The sequence below is a fragment of the Pleurodeles waltl genome, chromosome 2_2, assembly GCF_031143425.1.
Source record: "Pleurodeles waltl isolate 20211129_DDA chromosome 2_2, aPleWal1.hap1.20221129, whole genome shotgun sequence".
In the NCBI taxonomy this organism is placed as follows: Eukaryota; Metazoa; Chordata; class Amphibia; order Caudata; family Salamandridae; genus Pleurodeles; species Pleurodeles waltl.
Window position 1 is genome coordinate 449990975 of NC_090439.1, and position 19120 is coordinate 450010094.

The window sequence follows — 19120 nt, forward strand, 5'->3', positions numbered from 1 at the left end:
GTCTCTCACCCAGCCCAAAAATGTCGATCATTTGAAAGTCTCATCACACGTGTTCAGAGACAGGGTGGGACCATCCATGTGTACGTGACCATGTCATCAATGGCTTCTCTCAAGTGTGTGATATGAGCAATACCCAATTGGAACAACATTAGCTGCCACTAACTCAGGAGGAGACCTTGAAGTTACAGTGACAACATACACCCAGACAGGTGATAGTGGATCCACATTCCCACACACATGTACACATATGTCATACAATCAACCTAATATTTGAAAGCAGACCATCACAGTTGTGTCCCAGTTTGAACCTAGCAGGAAGAATGTAACATGCCACTAAACCAGGTAATGCAGAAAGGGACACAGACAACAACTAAATAATTTTCATCAGCACATGAGGAACGCTGAGAGTCTTGCAAACATAGTCATTGGAAAATGGTATGCAAGATTGCTCCAAATCATCAATACTGCAAACGTCAAATGGGCTAATGAGATGAATGAATGGTCAACAGTCATTCATACCATATGGCCTTACATTAGCCTGCTGCTGCAGGTTTGCCATATTATAATAAATAAAAGCCATGGATACAGTAGCTAATCTGGATGGGCAAATCCTAGGGTGCTGGGGGCCTAAGTCCACCTCTACCGCCCCCCAAATATACAAGAATCTTGTACTTGTGAACTAAACACATGCATAAGACACAGGTGTGGGCTACATGTCAAAAGTCAAACACAAATCAGAAAAACAAATTAATAATGGGACATGGTTAGCCCCATAAAAACTGTAAGTGACTATTGCACTCCCTGTTCGGACTATAGATAAAAGCATCACCATCCTAATTGTGGACACATTTTGGAGAAGGAATACATCATGGTATCCCATCCATCATTTCAAAATAGCCATCAGCAATTACCCAAAATATGTGGTCAAATATGGTTAATACATTATTTAACGTATCCTAAATATTACAGTGTGACTGCCTTCTATACATACAACAACGGACATGTGTCATATCCAACCACAAATGTGTATCACATAGCACCGTTTGGCCATGACAAATCACCTTCCCCAAGTTAAAAACATGAAGACATTGCTCAAAATTCTACGCATACAGGATGGGCGTCATAATTTGTTCACGTACATGAGTGCACAGAATGCAGAGTCAAATATAAATGTATCCAAAAGTTTCGCATATTTAGCCATCAAATTATAATTTACATCATATATTTTTTTGACTCAGCATCATGTGCACTCCTGTACGTGGAAAAAATATGACGCCCATGATGTATGCGTGGTAAATTTGACGCAACATGGACAATATGTTGGACATCTCATGTACATTAATAAATTATTAATATTCATATCATATTTTTTGACTCAGCATCATGTGCAATGTTATGCGTAAAAAAAAATGACGCACAATTGTGTATGCGTGAAAATATGACGCATAACGGGAAAATAAAAACGGCGGCCATTTTCTGCAGGAAGTGATGTAATAGGATATCCTGTTTACAAAATCTGTACTGGGAGTTAACTTTCACTTTCACTTTGCAGTCTCAGATTTATCTAGACTGTGTGGTTGTGTGAAAGGTGTTGTCCTGTGTTTAACTAATTTTGTGTCCTGTGTACCTTGTATTTAGTCTTTTTGTGATTCTATTCTTGTTGCATAACATTGTCTCAGTCTGTTTAGTCTAGTTTTGTCTATTCCTGTTTTTGTTTGTATTGTCTGTGGGAGTCTGTTGTGGGTAGCATAGTTTTTGGGGCTAGTTGGGCTATTTTTCTCCTTTTTCTTTTTCCTTCACACCTCTACCTTTCCCCATTTCCCACTTTTACTTTATTATTTCATTTGTCTATTTTTCTTTCTGTCAATATGTCAGGTAGGCCTCGCCTGTCCAGGATGGGTGAGGATGAATTGGGGGGATTCATATGGCTAGTTTGCCATTTCCTCCCACTGATGCTGGAGGCTGGGGGCCGTGTGATACAGGGGTATCACACGGAGGCAAGGAAAATCCGGTGGGGGAAGGTGCGCCATCACCTGGTCCGGGTGTATGGGAGTATGCGCAATGTCCATCAATTGAAGCACCGCTGGGCAGATCTGATAACCAGGGAACAGGACCTGCTGGACCACCTGGGAATCAGGATTGGTGGCCATGTTGGTGAGTACAAATCAATTACATGGGAATAATAGAAATCTGTGTGGGGACATGTGATGATTGTTACCCAATCTGCTAGATAAGTAGCTGACTGTGTGTAACGCTATGGAAACCTAGGCCCATGTTTATACATTTATATCCCCAATTTTGCACCACATTTTCACGCAAAAACAGCAGCAACTTACAAAATATATCTGTATTTTGCTAGTTTGCCCCGTCTCTGCGTGACAAAATGATGCAAATGCTGCGCTACAAAGGTATACATATGTGCCCTAATGTGTATTTGTTGCACAATGTGTATGAAGACCAATGCTAGCAGTCAGATGGCTCATGTTTTCAACACATACCAGATGCCTGTAGCTGTATGTAATGTAGTGTTGCATTTGTGTCAGACAAGCAACACGTTAACGGCTCTATTTGTACTCTACAGGTCATATTGGCCAGTGAGTAAGTCATGTAGAAACAACATACCTACATATGTAGACGCCATAGCTAGACAGAAAATTAGAAACCCATGATGATGCTATACATGTATGTTGCCTTCACGTCACATGAAGTTAGATATGTTGTCCACACATATGTCACATGTGTGTGTGGTTGCTGTGTGTTGAACATGTCCACCTAGCCTGTTTGATTGTGAGGGGTCATGCAGTCCTCATGGAACCAGTTTTTGGATGTCTCTCTGGGATGCACATGCTGAGATGTATGGATAACAATATGGTTGGGGCATACTAATGGAGGGTTAACTTGGACGACACCTGACTGTCCTGGCCACTGCATGTGTGTAGTAGGGTGTGTAACTGTAGCAGGAGACTCATCCAATGTTAATGTTGAATACAAAGTCATCCATGCAGTATGAGCATGTGGGAAAGTGTATCATTACAATGTCATATTCACACAGTGTCATTGTAACTGAAATTATTTGTCAGTTCACCCAGTCTGAGTATATTCTTCCTTTCATGCTTTACAGGTGGACCAGCCCCATACACCGTGGGAGAGGTGGCACATTTTGAGGACCCCGATACCTACAGTGAGTGTGGCCTGAGTGCTATTTTCATTGTTTGGTAATGATGCATGATGGACTACTGTGTGTTCAAGAGAATTCATGATTTGATGCGCTGGCCGTTCATTGGCATTGTTGCTTTAATGTGATATCAAATAGGACTTCTGTTTCTGTAAAGCAATACCTAGCCATCTCTCAGATTTAGGGGCTGTAGGTCATTCCAGTTGGGCCGCAATGGGGAATTGGATGAGTCATTTGGAATACACTGGTCAATGTAAGACTTGGTCGGGGACTTGGCATGAACTGAGTCTGCATATCAGACTGACATTCTCCCATATAGCTTAGGCAAATGGCTTTGATGACAAGTGCTTCTTCCTAGTTGAGGATGGACTGTGTACACTGTAGGTTGGATCTTCCGGGGGCATGTACTTCCACAAGGTCAACTAGAAGTGTGTGTGACTTGAGTGCAATGGCCTAGGTGTTCTGTCGACTCATGAGAATGGGTGTTCTAGCTCCTCTGTGTGTGTTGTAAAACATGCCTCACTGATAGTATGTCATGTTGGCCTAAGTCATATCATTTTGACATGTGTGGACCTTGGATGTGACAATGTTTGTCTGACTCCAACGTGTTGCTAGCCATTCATAGGTGTTGTGTGTGAATGCACATACTTGTTGAACTTTCTATACACTCCTGGGTGTGCATTAAACATGGGTTTGTTGGTTGTTCTTCCCACACCACCCTCAAAGACTGGCATGTTAATGTGAAACAGGGTACCTAGGACTGTAGCAACCAGTATGTTACACGTACTTGCCACCTTTTGTGACTTGTGTTAGAACCTAGGGCCAGATGTAGCAAACTGTTTACAAGTTGCAAATGTCAAAAATTTCTGTTTGTGAGTTGCAAACGTCTGTTTCCTATTCAGAAATGTATTTAGTGATTATGAACATATTTGCTAAATGCTTTTCCAAATCCCAAATAGGAAGGGGTTTTCCCGTCCTATTTGCAACTCACAGTGGTATGCAATTCCATATGCAACCGAGTACGTGGTTGCAAAGTGAGTCGCAGTTATCATCCACTTGAAGTGGATGGTAAATCACTTGCTAACTGGAAGGGGTCTCCATAGGAACCCTTCACCTTTGTGAGTGGACCTAAATAATCATGTACAAAACAGGCAGTGGTCCAAGGGACCACTAACTGCCCTGAAATAATCCAAGATTGAAGTTGTTGTAATTTTTTTCTAAGTGCAGCTCATTTTCCTTTCAGGTAAACGGCCTACACTTGGGGAAAAATAACCTGCTCTATTTAAAAGCAGTCACGGCCATGGAGGTCTGCTGTTCCCAGCAGGCCTCCATCCCCGTGAGTGCCCATAGTCGCTAAGGGGGCGCAACTTGGAAGCCACCTCATTGATGTTAATGAGGTGGGTCTTAGCGACCCCATAGCGACTCGCAGACGGTGTCAGAGACACCGTTCTGCATTGCAAATAGCTAGTCGCAATTTTCCATCTTCCTACATCTGGCCCCTAGTGTAGACATTTGGTTATGGCCCATGGGTTCAATCTTAGCACACAACTAATTACAAATGGCATTGAGTGAGGAGTGTGATTGTTATCACATAGAGTGACATATGTAGTGAAGTCAGTGTGCGGAAGAGGTGCAGCCATAATGTCAGATGCCTTAGGTATGATTTGGATGAGTAGTTTAGGGTGATGTCATCCATCATGTAGAGACATGGATATGCTAGGTGTGATATGCCCTTCTGTATGCATGATTCACATGTACTTCCTCTGAGCCTTTCCGTGAACTATGTTGTGACAATTGCTGCAACCAATACATTTCTAGTAATGTACAAATAACCCATTGTGCTATTCCACCCAATGCAATTCCAAAGGTAAATATTTGCCTTTTCTCTTCACAGCTGCAAACATGAGTGCCGCAGATCGCCACCATTTTGAGCGCCGTGCCATGAGATACAGGCACATCCTGCAGGTGCAGTGTGGGTACCGGAGGATGGCCCGCAAGTACCATTCTGATCGGGCCTCCGGGGCGTGGTGGGCCACACCACAGGCTCCCCCTACATTGCCACCAACAACCACCAACACCACATCCACCAGGTCTCCCCAAGTGGCCCAAGCAACGTCTGCAACAATGGACCCTGCATCTTCCTCCAGACCTGGACCCAGCCGTGTTGTGGTAGCAGGACTGTCCCGTGGCCAACCAACTCCTGCCACAACCTCAACCTCCGCCGGCACACAAACCAGCTCAGACCCTCCTGTGGACCCAGCTGCCTTCCTGGCATTGACCAGAAAAATTGACAAGTTGGTCAAGAAGGTGGACAACCTGAGGGAGAACATGAGCTACATTAAAAAGAGGGTCCGCTCCATCAGGCGCACACTACGGAGGGCGGACCTGTAGCACTTTTGCCCTCTAGAACTTTTACCCATCCCCTCTCACCTCTTTCCTATTTTCTACTGTTAGTTGGGTTTTGGGGATTAGTATTAGGATAAGTATAGGTAATTAGCTTAGTTAGTGTTAGGGAAGAGGGTTGGGGGTCCTTATTCTTTCTATCTTATTTTTTTGTGTGGGTGGGTGGGTGGTTGGCAATGTTGGGATTCCTGTTTAAGAAAAAAAAAAAAAAATATTACAACAAAAAATATGTTTGTTTAGGATAGTATAGTATGTGTGTAGGTTAGTAAGTGTTGTCCTGCATGTGTCCTGTCTCATAATGGTGGGTGGGGGGTTGATGTTTAGATCGTTTCGTTACATGTGTAGAGTAAGTTTAGCTTAGGTTAGTTAGGGACAGTTGTGGGTTAGTAGTAGTCAGGTTAGATTAGTGTAGGTTTACCTTTCCCTTAGTTGCCTCTTGTATTACTCGATTGAAATAAATATATAGTTAACCCTTTACATGATGCATTAGGTGCTACTTTATCATGGCCTTGACATCAGTGTAGCAGAATGTTTTAATATGACATTTGTGTCCTATGCTCGCCATCCCAAGGAAATTGAGGTTGCACATGCCAGCTACCCGTGTGCTAACTTGTTAAGTATCCACCATTTGGGAGACCCACCATTGGTAGTGTGCATTGATCACCAAGGTTTTGTTTTGGTATGTATCCTACTTCACAAAGAGTGCTTCCAGACTTGTTATTGTGGGTAAATTGATAGGTCGGACAGCAGTGTGAAGTTCAGGGAGATCTTTGTAGATGAGGAGTTGTTCACACTCTTGTCTTGTTGCTTTCATTGCTGACCTACATCATGTGTGTACTGATTCAGCATGACTTTCCTTCATGGAAGTATACTCCGTAAGGGTGATTGATGCAGTGTAATTTGTTCATTATTCCTTACATTTTGCGGAATTAATTCTTATTTAAGTATTGCATGGTGCCTACATTTCTCAGCCACCATTAGTTGTCTAGAATAGCTATAGATGGTGCATCATTCTGTCCAACACAGCATGATTGTGTGTGGTTAGTCCTTTCATCAGTTATTTTCCTCAGTATGGTAAGGCTATGATGCAATCCTGGCCACTGCACAGATGTTTCAGTATACATGAAATCAGGACAGTAGTATAGAGAATCTACATGGTTGCCACACAGCCACTTTGGAGTTAGGTACTGCACAGTTGAAGTGTGAAATAACACAGAGACACAATAGGTGTGCAAGTACTATTCATTTATAGGTGGTGTAGTGCAAAATGTCCATTGTCCATGTTTGGTGAGTCCGTTCTGGAGCATTCTTACATGGTGATCCTACAGCAGGGGTGTGGATGATGCTCCTGACATACTGGGGTGATGTCACAGACAGTGCAGAGGGACAGGAATTGGCAAATAGTAGGAGAGAGGCATTCACTGGCAATGGGGACAAGTCATACAGTGGATTGCCGAACAGTCATTGAGTGTAGGTGTAGTGAGACTGGCATTTGACAAAACGTAGGACCTTGGTCAAAGTAGGCCATGGTGCAGGGACTAGTGCTTCCGGGTACTCTTCCGTGTGAATGTTATCTGTTCCATGTCTTCTTCTTCTGATGTGTGTGTTGCCTGGTGTGTCCTTGTTGTTGTTGGTTGTGAAGGGGCAACACACACCTCAGTGTTAGAAGACATGGAGGCAGACATCCCGGGGGCTGCTCCCTGTGGAGTTATGAAGGGCAGTACTGCAGCAAGGAGGGCCTGCTGGTTTTTGAGAATGGCAGCCACATCACGATGGTAGGCAGCCAGGTCGGCCCTGACGGGTTCTATGTTGCATTCATGCACACGTTGACTGGATTGCAGTTGTAGTTGTTGTGTCAACTGGATGACAGCTGTGCAGATTTCCTTCTGTGTTTTGACAAGTTCCTGCAAGAGCGATGTTTGGCCTTGCATAGCAGCTGCCTGATCAGCAGTAGACATCATGCACGAACGCACCCCCTCAAGGCTGGCTGCCATAGTTTGCATCCCCACCCGCACCTCCTTGGCCAGCTCCCGCTGTACCCCAATGACGGTTCTTTCGAAGCTGGTGCCAGTGTCGTCAGAGTCCTCAGCTGTGTTGGAGCTGGCAGGTCTTACAATTGGGGTGGCGGGTGGTTCTCTTGTGGTGGCTGCTTCTTCTGTGCTCCTCCTTGTGACTGAAGGTGGGGTTTGGAGGCTTTCAAGGACCATTTGAATGGTCTCCTGTGGGAGGTTTATGGGCTTGTCATCCATGTCATCAGGGAACTCAGGGACAGGCATATCGGCAGGAGATCCATGTTCCTCTGCAATGAAACAGGGTACAATTAGTGTGTCTGTGTTTTGACATTTTTGCACTAAGATACAAGCCTTTGGATGCCTTAACTTTGTGCTCTGTGTTTGTCTTGGGATCTGCTGTCCGTCATAGGGCATTGTTGTAGGCCTATGGCCCACCTGTGTGTCACATGTATGATATGGAGCTATCAGACTTGTCTGCCTGATCGCCTCTAGGTGTTGCTTTGTAATTATTTTGGAATAGGCATGTTTTTGTCCTACTCCTCCCTCCGTGTTTAACTATTGTTATGGAGGGACATTTAGTTGGGTGGGCTCTCATTATCCTACATGAGATTACTGGCTTTCTAGGCAGCAGGATAGCTAAGGGTGTGGGGGACTAAGTCTGACCCACTTGTAAATAACTCTGTCACTCTGATTCTTTCTTTTTGCTCTGACTAACTAGCAGTGCCTCTGGTCTCCCACAGCAAAGGAATGTTTAGACATCCGAGCGCATGACATCTTTGGAACTTCTCAGGGAAGTTGTGGTCACTCAGATCCTACACAATTCTCTCTTTTCCGGTATGTTCCCATACACAAATGACAAAGACAGTATTTGTTTAATATGAGGTTTCATTGTACTTGCTGATATTTAGGTGTGAGCCACAATAACCCAAACAATACAAACTGTTAGAATTGAAATAGTCCAAGGGAGACTAATACATTAGTACACAGCTATCATGGTGCCTAACAGTTTCTACTCTCCCTCTGCTTGTTCTATTTATAGCACAGCATGTTAAGTTTGGAGCTTGCCTGTCTGAATCACTGGGGAGACATCATCCCTCATATCAGAGGAATGGCCTGTGATCTGGTTGTGCATCAGCAGCAAGGCAGGCAGCGTCTAGTTGTGATTCTCTGTTTGGAAACTCCCTCTTGCGTGTCTTGGGACAAGGAAGTGATTTTATAAGTCATATGTCATCGTGATGACAAAGTTTCCCTGCGCAGGAATGCCAAATCTTAACCCCTACCACATCTATCGGCAAAGTACCAGACTGTATCCTTGACTGGGGCACAGAGTGAATATGTTCTGGCAAACTCCAGTGCAGAAGTAGGCAATACAGTGTGATTTGACTAATTAACAACACCGTAGGACTGGCTATTTGCTAAATTAACTGATAGGAAGGCCAATAAGAAGCATTTAGTGCAAAGTGCTCTGAAGCTCTTAGATGTGAGCAAATGAGTAAAAGTACATTCAGGGTAAGGTGCACAAAGGCCTACATCCTGAGGCTAATGCGCAAAGTATACGTTACACTTACCACAATACACTTTGACTGACTGTGGGTGTTGTGAATGCCCTGGCAGCACACTTGCCTCTCAGGACCTGCCCCATACACTTTCTATTCACATTGCCCGAAATGTACATGTGACGTGGCATTTCCTATGCATGTCAATGTTAGGATGTGGTATGGATGTAAACATTGTTGATGTTTGAAGATGATGTTGGGTCATGTGTGTTTAATTGGATTGGCCTGTTTATCGTATGAAGGTCCTATTTGGTTGTGAGACTTTGCAGGTGTGTTTCAGTGACCAGTTACCTGTGTCCCCTCCTCAGGTGTTGTCTGAGCAGTATGACATTAGTGATGTAGCCTTGTTAGCCAGGCACGTGAGGGACCCTGACGTATGCAGCATGTGTGTGTCGTTAGTGCTGTGTGGCTCCTATTGCTGTTTACTTTGGCTTATGTATGTGTCAGGTATGGACATTCGGCATTTGAGTGTACTGGTGCCTTTGTCTTATTTCTATGAATAGTTGCGGATGTCATCCTCACCCCCTAATTTGGGTATGTATGTTCCATGGGGAGGTTCCTGCCATTTGGTACTATAGCTGCATAGAGATGAGAGGTGTTATTGTCAACTGTTGTGGCAGTTACATTGCAGTTGTTGTTTTGGCTACTGGATTACTGATAGGGACCTAGTTGATGTAGGATAGATTTTGCAAGACAAGTGCCTGGATGTGAGTTTGAGGTAGTGGCCTTCCCACCTGTCGCTGCTTTCCCTTGGCTCTATTGTTGTACTTACAGGATGTCCCCATGGGACTGTTGTTGTTGCTGTATTTTGTCGTGCCCCAGCTTCAGTCTGTGCTAGCCATGCCCCCCTGCCGTGCCCCTTTACCCATGCCAGTTCATATATGTGCAGACTTACATGCATTGTGTAGTAGGTATTTCCCCCCCTGTTACAGTCGACATTATAGCATATTAATTCCCCATGCGACTTACCCTGCATGTGCGTTGTGTCGTGGTAGTCTGCGCTGTCCTGTCCTTGAATCCCTGTGACGATCTCCTCCGGGATGACGGCTGCGACCATCTCCTCCATGTGGTCCAGGGCCTCCTGTTGTGCTGGACTCCCCCCTCCAGTGTGCATTGCTGCCTTCCTGTCCCTGGCCATTTTCTCTTTTGTCCTACGTTTGCAGTCATGCCAGCGTTTCTTACACTCAGTGACTGTGCAGCGTTCTTCAGCCACACTGTTGATCTTGTCCACAATTTGTTTCCATATGGCCTCTCTCCTACTGAGTGGCAATTTAGAGGTGATGAACAGTTGGTGCTGGTGTTCCGTCACCTCTTTCACCAGGATTTCCTGCTCCTCTTCACTGAAGCGACACTTTCTTTTTTTTCTAAACATGTCCTGGTTCCTGTATGGATCCTCCTGGCTGGTTCCTGGTCTGCTGTCATCCTCCTGGGGTCTGTAGTGGCATCTGGGATCCATTTTGGCTCTCCTCTGCTGAAAGGGCAGTTTTCGCGCTAATATTTGACGCAATAGCGTGAAAAAAAACAGCGCTTTCCGGATTGCGCTGTCGTAAATCGACCCACAGTGATGTGCGTCGCCTTAACGTTGGTTTCCTTTCCGACGGAACGCCGCTGTGTGCGTCACAAAATACTGACTCCCACCTGTTGGTTGCGCCGCCGTACGTCAAAGTATAAATTTGACTCCCGCACGGCGCTTCAAAATGCCGTTAGCCGGCGCTAATTTTTTTGACGCAAAACTGCGTTAGCGCAGTTTTGCGTCAAAAAGTATAAATATGGCCCTAAGGGCCGTATTTATACTCTGGTTGCGCCGAATTTGCGTTGTTTTTTTCAACGCAAATTCGACGCTAAACTAACGCCAACTAACGCCATATTTATACTATGGCGTTAGACGCTTCGGGCGCCAAAGTGCCCGGAGTGAGCGTCATTTTTTAGCGTGAACCCCTTCCTTGCGTTAATGAGATGCAAGGGAGGCGTTCCCGTCTAAAAAAATGACTCCCAGGCCTTTACGTGGTATTTATACTCCCGGGCAAAAATGACGCCCGGGAGTGGGCGTGGCCAAAAACGGCGCATTTGCGCCGCTTTTTAACGCCTGGGTCAGGGATGGCGTTAAGGGATAAGTGGGCTCAAAATGAGCCCACAGTGCCCTCCCCTGCCCCCAGGGACCCCCCCTGCCACCCCTGCCCACCCCAGGAGGACACCCAAGGATGGAGGGACCCATCCCAGTGAAGTACAGGTAAGTTCAGGTAAGTATAATTTTTGTTATTTTTCAATTTTCTTTTGTGGCATAGGGGGGCCTTATTTGTGCCCCCCTACATGCCACTATGCCCAATGACCATGCCCAGGGGACATAAGTCCCCTGGGCATGGCCATTGGGCAAGGGGGCATGACTCCTATCTTTACAATGATAGGAGTCATGTTGATGGGGGATGGGCGTCGAAAAAAAATGGCGCAAGTCGAGTTACGACGATTTTTTCGACGTAACCTGACATGCCCCATTTTAAGACACCCATACGCCATTTTCCCCCTACGCCGGCGCTGTCTGGTGTACGTGGTTTTTTTCCACGCAAACCAGGCAGCGCCGGTCTGCTTGCGCCGGCTAACGCCATTCCATAAATACGGCGCCCGCATGGCGCTTCAGAATGGCGTTAGACGGCGCAAAAATTTTTGACGCTAAACTGCGTTAGCGCAGTTTAGCGTCAAAAAGTATAAATATGGGCCTAAGAATCCTGGGTCGGTGCATGATGCCTTTGTCCTGAGGAACAGCAGCATTCCAAATGTGATGGCCCACCTACAGAGGCACAGGGTGTGGCTAATAGGTGAGCCCTGATTCCTACCCAGCATATGTTGATGTATGGCTATGGTGTGTGCCATATAGGATAGTGTGTGGCTAAATGTTGTCCCTCAATATTACAGGTGACTCTGGTTACCCCAACCTATAATGGCTGCTGACCTCTGTGAGGAATACCAGGACAAAGGCAGAAGAATGTTATAATGAGGCATATGGGTGAACCAGAAGGATAATTTAAAGGACCTTTGGCCTCCAGAAGGCCAGGTTCCGGTGCCTCCATCTAACAGGTGGATTCGGTGCTACTCACCAAAGAAGGTCTACCAGATAGTGGTGGCATGCTGCATGTTGCATAACCTGGTCCTCAGACGCAATGTCCCATTCCTGCAGGAGGAGGAGGCTGGAGATGCCCGTGTGCCAGCAGTGGACCCTGTGAACAGTGAGTTTGAGGAAGCAGAGGATGAGGATGAGGATGAGGACATGAGAACATCTATGATCTGACAATACTTCCAATGACACACAGGTAGGACAGTCTTACTTAACATTTCAATGACATTTGTTTGAATTTGTGTGGCAATGGCATGCTGATATTCCCACTTCTTGCCCACTTACTGTTCCCTCTGGCAATTTATTTAGCAGATGTTGGTGACCTCACATATACTCCTAATGTGATCACTGCAGCCAGCCACAGGTCATTAATCTATGCTCATTTTCTGTACATTTGATTTGTAATGTTTGTACAGTTTCAATGAATACATATTTGCTATACATGACATACTCCAGACCTCTTAATTTTCCCAAGGGTGTTTATTGACGTGCTAAAAAATGGAGGGGCAAGTGCAATGGGATGGGGTGATGATGGAGGAAAGTCCAGGGTATTGTTCCAGTCTGTTTGTAGCACAGGTGCATTGTGCAAGGGGACATAGGAAGGGGAGCTATGGCAGTTCAAGGTGGACAGGGTGACAGGGTGGGACACAAGGGGGACAATCAGGAGAGTCACATTTCCTGGCGGTGGTCTTGGCAAGTGTCTCTGGCTTCTGTCTGGATCACAGGGAACATTTGCGGGGTGGTTCACCTTCTGCAGGGGGAGGTGTGCTGATGGCCTGTGAGTCCTGTGGCGGGGCCTCCTGGCCACTAGCGGCAGAGGAAATGGAAGGCTGTTCAGATGTCTGACTAGTGGCAGGGGCCCGCTGGTGTGAGACTGCCTCCCCCTGGCACACAACAGACTTCCCAGTTTCCTTGTTGGCCTGTGCCTCTGTCCCCTGAACGGTGTGCCTACTTCCACTGACCCCACATCCCTGATTGTCTTGGGTATGAGGTATGCCCTGGGGTCCCTGTACAGGTGAACACACTGCTGATTGACGTGTCCAGGGTACAGAGGTGTGGGTACGCTAGGTGGTGTTTCCTGATGGGGGAGGCTCTGTGGTGGTATGTGACTGGGACTGGGTAACCGGCTGTCCAGTGGTCCCTGATGGGCCAGGTAAGTCATCCAGATCCTGAAGATCAGAGTTGCTGTCATCACTGTGGGCCTCTTCAGTTGGGGGACTGGATATTGCTGGCACCTCCTCTCCGCTGACATTGCCTGGGGTACCTGGGGGGATGTAAATGATGTGTTATGGTTTCTGTGCCTGACATATTGTGCATCCGTGGCTTGCCCTCTTTGGTTGGATTTGCCCTGGCAGCTTTCACTTGTGTACGTTGGTGTATGGTGGGATAGTTAGTTCTCTATAGTGTGAATGCTTTAGTGATGAGTGTCCATGCAAGGCTGTGAGTGGTGTCCATGCAGGTTGTATGTCGGAACGCCGCCTGCCGGAACGAGTGCCTGAACAACGAGGTCGGAACAACGACCTTGTTGTTACCACTAATGCCTTTACCACGGATGCCTTAACAATGGTATTTCGTTGTAAAGGCATTCCTGGTAAAGGAATTAATAATAGGCATCCATTGTTCCTGCATGCGTCATCCTGACCCCCCACACCTGCCCCAAAACCTAAAACTCCCCACCCCGCCCCAAAACCTGAACCCCGACCCCCCACCTCCACATCCGCCCCAAAACCTAAAACCCCCGACTGCCCACCCCGCCCCAAAACCTAAAACCCCGACCCCCACTCCTGCATCAAAACCTAAAACCCCCCGACCCCCACCCCAAAACCTAAAACCTCCCGACCCCCCACCCCGCCCCAAAACCTAAAACCTCGACCCCCCACCCCGACCCAAAACCTAAAACCCCCTGACCCCCCACTTACCTGAGCCGTCACCTCATCGTCCGCGTCGTCCTCCTCAGCCGACTCCCTTGTTTGTGCCTTAAGCATGCATGTTTGTTGTTCAGCACATGCGTAGTTAAGGCACAAAACGACAAAGTTGTGGTTAAGGAAAGCGTTATTCCGCTTTCGTTAACCAGGACTTCATTGTTTAGGAGTCAGTGTAGAGCGTGTTTCCCGTCCATGCATTGGTAGAAAATGCAGGGCTTGGCATTGGGACGAGTGAGATGTGAATGTGGGGTGTGTGCAAAGTGGTGGAGCGATGGGAGTGAGGATGGGGGTATGTGATGGCATGCAGGTACGGGGGTAGTAGTTGTTGAGAGTTGACTTACCAGAGTCCAGTCCTCTTCCTACTCTGGTCAGGCCCTCAGGAAGCAGGATTGCCAAGACTTGCTCCTCCCATGCTGTTAGTTGTGGGGGGAAGGAGGTGGGGATCCACTGCCAGTCCTCTGCACAACAAGCTGGTGGCTTGCTGCAATGAAACATACCTTCCCCTGTAGGTCGTTCCACCTCTTCCTGATGTCATCCCTAGTTCTTGGGTGCTGTCCCACTGCGTTGACCCTGTCCATGATTCTCTGCCATAGCTCCATCATCCTAGCTATTGATATCTGCTGCATCTGTGCTCCAAATTACTGAGGCTCAACCCTGACAATTTCCTCTACCCTGACCCTTAGCACTTCATCTGTGAAACAGGTGTGTCTTTGTGGTTCCAGGGGTGTTATGTGAGGTGTGTTGGTGAGGGTATGTTGGGTAATGTTTTGGGGTGTGTGATGTGGGGTGCGTGAGTGGTGTATGGGTGTGATTAGTGTGTGGCTCTAGTTGTGTCTGTGGTCTTGGTGTCTCTCTGCTGACAATGGCTTGAAATGGTAAAGGGTTGTGGGTACTATGGGTGGTGTTTTATAGCGGTGTGGTATGTGTATGGGTGTCAGGTGTGTGTTGGTTGAATTGTCCAATGTGGTGGTGTTTTGTATGTGGGTGTCCATTGTGAGTGCGGCGGTATGTACTGCAAATGGTTTACCACTGCAATATGTCTGCTGTGGTGATTCGTGGGTCAGAATGTAATAGGTGTTGTTCTGTTGGCGTAACGGTGTGGTTTGTGATACCGCCACTTTTGCAGTGACCTTTGGTGAGGGGGATTTGTGTATGTGGCTGAATACTGACGGATTGGTGTGTGTGTATCATAATATGGTGAACGGATATCGGCCGCCGCCGCGGTAAGTTGGCGGCCATCAGCATGGTGGTAAGTGGTATTTACAGCCAATGTTATAATGAGGGACATAGTGTGCACAGATTCCAGGGGTTCCCCAGAGGCTAAGTAGATAATACTAATGCTTTCTTTTGTGGTAGTGTGATCAAGCAGTTAGGCTTATCAGTGGGTAGTCCAAAGCATTTGCTGTACACACACAGGCAATACATGAAGCACACACTCAATGACTAACTCCAGGCCAGGTATTTCTAAATAGCAAAAATATACTTTGTTACTTTATTTCTAGAACCACAAGATTCAAGTTGCAAGTAAGTACATTTGTAAGTAAGTATCCAACATATGTATCAATACCACTTTGGTTCAATGTGTCAAGTTAAACGGTTTTCAAGTAAATAACACATATCTGTTTTAACACAGCAATTTTCAGAAACAGTTCTGGGGAATGAAACATGAGTGCAGTTTCAAGGTAAGTACAAGACTTACAGTTCCAGTTTCTGGGGGTTAGGATGACCACAGGCTGAGGTGCAATGTAACCCCAAACATCCACCACCAGCAACACGGGGCCAGCTGGGTGCAGACGTCACAATTAAGGTAGACTTAACATGGATTCCTATGGAGACTGGGACACTCGAAATCAGACCTGCTTGCAGGTAAATAACTGCGTCTTTGGAGGGCATACCTGGGGAGTTAGCAGGAGCACTGAAGGGGCCCCAGGTCAGCACCAAACACACACTCTCAGCAGAGCAGGGGCGGCCGGGTGCAAGGTGCTAACACAGCATCAGGCTCCCAATGCTTTCCTATAGGGGAACCCCGGGAGTCACAAAGATGCGGCAGGTGAAGTCCAGGAGGGCGGTTCCAGGGAACCAAAGCCTGGATAAGGAGGAGGGCTGCCTGTTGGACGTTACTGCACCGATGATTGGATTTCGCAATGCCAGGTGGCTGCGGGTGCAGGGATACCTTTTGGCTTCAGGAAAGTTCGTCTGTTTCTGTCACGGTCAGGGGGGGTCCTCCGGACTTAGGCTGGTGGCATAGTCGTGTTGGGCAAGAGGTGTCAACCCAGGGTGGACACTAGGTGATATTTACCTGGGGACCAGCTCTATTCAGTTGGGCCGCCTGGACAATGGCCGTGGGCGTCAGGTGCAGAGTGGGCAGGACTCATGGATCCGGAGCGTTCTGGAGTCCTTTGCTGCTGTTTCATTCTGGACAGAGCCCCTGTACACAGGAGATCTTGGTCCTCTGGGGTGCAGGCAGTCCTCTTGAGGCTTTTAAGAGGTCACTGGTTCTTCAGGATGCATTTCGTTTTGGTTGCAGGGCTTCAGAAGCTGTAGACAGGCCTGTAGTGCTGGGGCCAATCAGTTGGTGTCTTAGGTCTTCTCTGTTGTAGGTCGGCTTAGCAGTCCTTCTTTTCTTCTTTCTTCTTCTTGAGGTTGTTAGGAATCGGTGAGCTGGGTTCAGGGAGGAGGACCTTAAATCCTGGATTTAGAGTGTTACAGGGGTCAGAGGGAGTAGCCAATGTCTACTGTCCCGGAGAGTGACTACACCCTTCAGGTGTCCACTCCCTTTGGGGAGGGGGACACCAACCTAACACTTTTGGTCCCTGTCCTACAAACCAAGATGGAGGATTCTGGAGGAAGGAGGTCACTTCAGCCCTGGGCATCTTAGGGATGGTCCCAGTTGACTTTGTCACTCCTCCTTATTTTTCCTAAGTTTCCTGCTGAACTTTCTGCCGAAAGTGGGAAGTTATCTCCACTAGCTGGAGTGCCCTGGGGCATTGTAACAGGAGGCCTGAACCTTTGAGGCTCACCACCAAGTGTTACAGTTCCTGCAGGGGTGTGTGAAGCACCTCCACCCAGTGCAGGCTTTGTTTCTGGCCTCAGAGAGCACAAAGGCTCTCACCCCATGGGGTCAGAAAATTGTCTCTTAGTGGCAGGCTGGCACAGACCAGTCAGTCCTGCACTAAAGGATGGGGTAAAATACAGGGGGCATCTCTATGATGCTCTCTGGATGCATTTTTCAATAAATCCAGCAATGGCATCAGTGTGGGTTTATTGTGCTAAGAAGTTTGATACCAAACTTCCCAGACTTCGGTGAAGCCATTATGGAGCTGTGGAGTTCGTAATGACAAACACCTAGCCCATACACTCAGTATGGCACACACTGACTTACAATGTCTAAGAATGGACTTATACACTGTAGGGGCATATTGCTCATGCAACTATGCCTTCACCTGTGGGACAGTGTACCCTGAGTTAGAGCTGTAAGGCCTACTAGAAGGGTGACTTACCTACTCCATAGGCAGTGGTTTGTGGGCATGGCACCCTGGGAGGTATGCCATATCGACCTTACCTTTTTCTCCCCACCAGCACACACAAGCAGCATTGGCAGTGTGCATGTGTTTGGTGAGGGGTCTCTTAGGTTGGCAAAATATATGCTGCAGCCCTTCGGGACCCTCCTTGGCCACAGGGCCCTTGGTACTACTGGTACTTTTTACAAGGGACTTAACTGTGGGCCGGGGTGTGACAATTGTGGAACAATGGTACAGTTTTAGGGAAAGAACACATGTGCTGGGGCCTGGTTAGCAGGATCCCAGCACACCCTCAGTCAAGTTGGCATCAGATATCAGGCAAAAATCGGAGGGGTGCTGCAAACAAGGGGCCAGTTTCCTGCACTAAACGCATACTAACTACACATATAATCCTAACAATAATCAATTTTTTTCCATCACACAAGATGTTAACCTCCCACCCACTAACAAAACTACCACCTAAGGAATACACTTCCAAAACTACTACTTAAATTATATTAAGAAATCCAACACTTATCTACACTAAACCTACACTAAACCCTAACACTATGCCTATTAACAATAAAAATACAACCAAAAAATGAACTGGGAAAGGACTGTTCATGAAAGAGTTATATCTGTGTGGCAACCCATTTGAGGTTCTCCTGACAAGTCAACAATACCTCCTTAATGCTCACCTTCTCCTGTTTGATGCAAGCTATCCTACGGTTTAGTGTACACATTTGTCGAACCATGCACAGGTTAAATATGGAGGGTCCTGGATGTATGAGCCTTCTTCACTGTCTGGGTGGCAGGTTTGAACCTTTTGACAGTCCAGCTGTCGCCTGTGTGTGGGCATGCTGCTTCCTGCCACCATTAGAATGTGGTGGCGCTGGGGTTTTCTGTGGTGCCGACCTGCTAACTTTGCTGATTCATAAATTCATATTTTCAACTCATCTTCCTACACTCTTTGTCAATGTGACAGATGTGTCTATAGTGGTCCCATCTGTCCTCAAGGGTCTTTGTCATGTCTGCTGTCATGTTACTTAGGGAGTAAAAGCAAACACGTATTATCTCAAGTTACAAATGTACATTATGTTTTTCTAAATTCAGCTGACAGTGACATGCAGTCATAAGTGTCAGTCTAAACCTACAGCAAATCTTGAGATAGAGATATGCACACTATACCTTCATTGCAAAGACATGTCCTAATACAACATGTCAAGCTGACCCAAGTGAGGTCAGCTTAGGTGTACAATATATAAATGTGGTCCAGAATCCTGCCATTTGGACCTCTACACTCAAAATGTACAAGCATCCGGCAGAGAGGTAATGATTCATACAACATTATAGATCAATAGAGTAGCATCCCTACATCCTTGCAGCCTTCAGTGCATCAGTGAAATTGGTCCTCTGTCACTCCATTTCACATAGGTATGA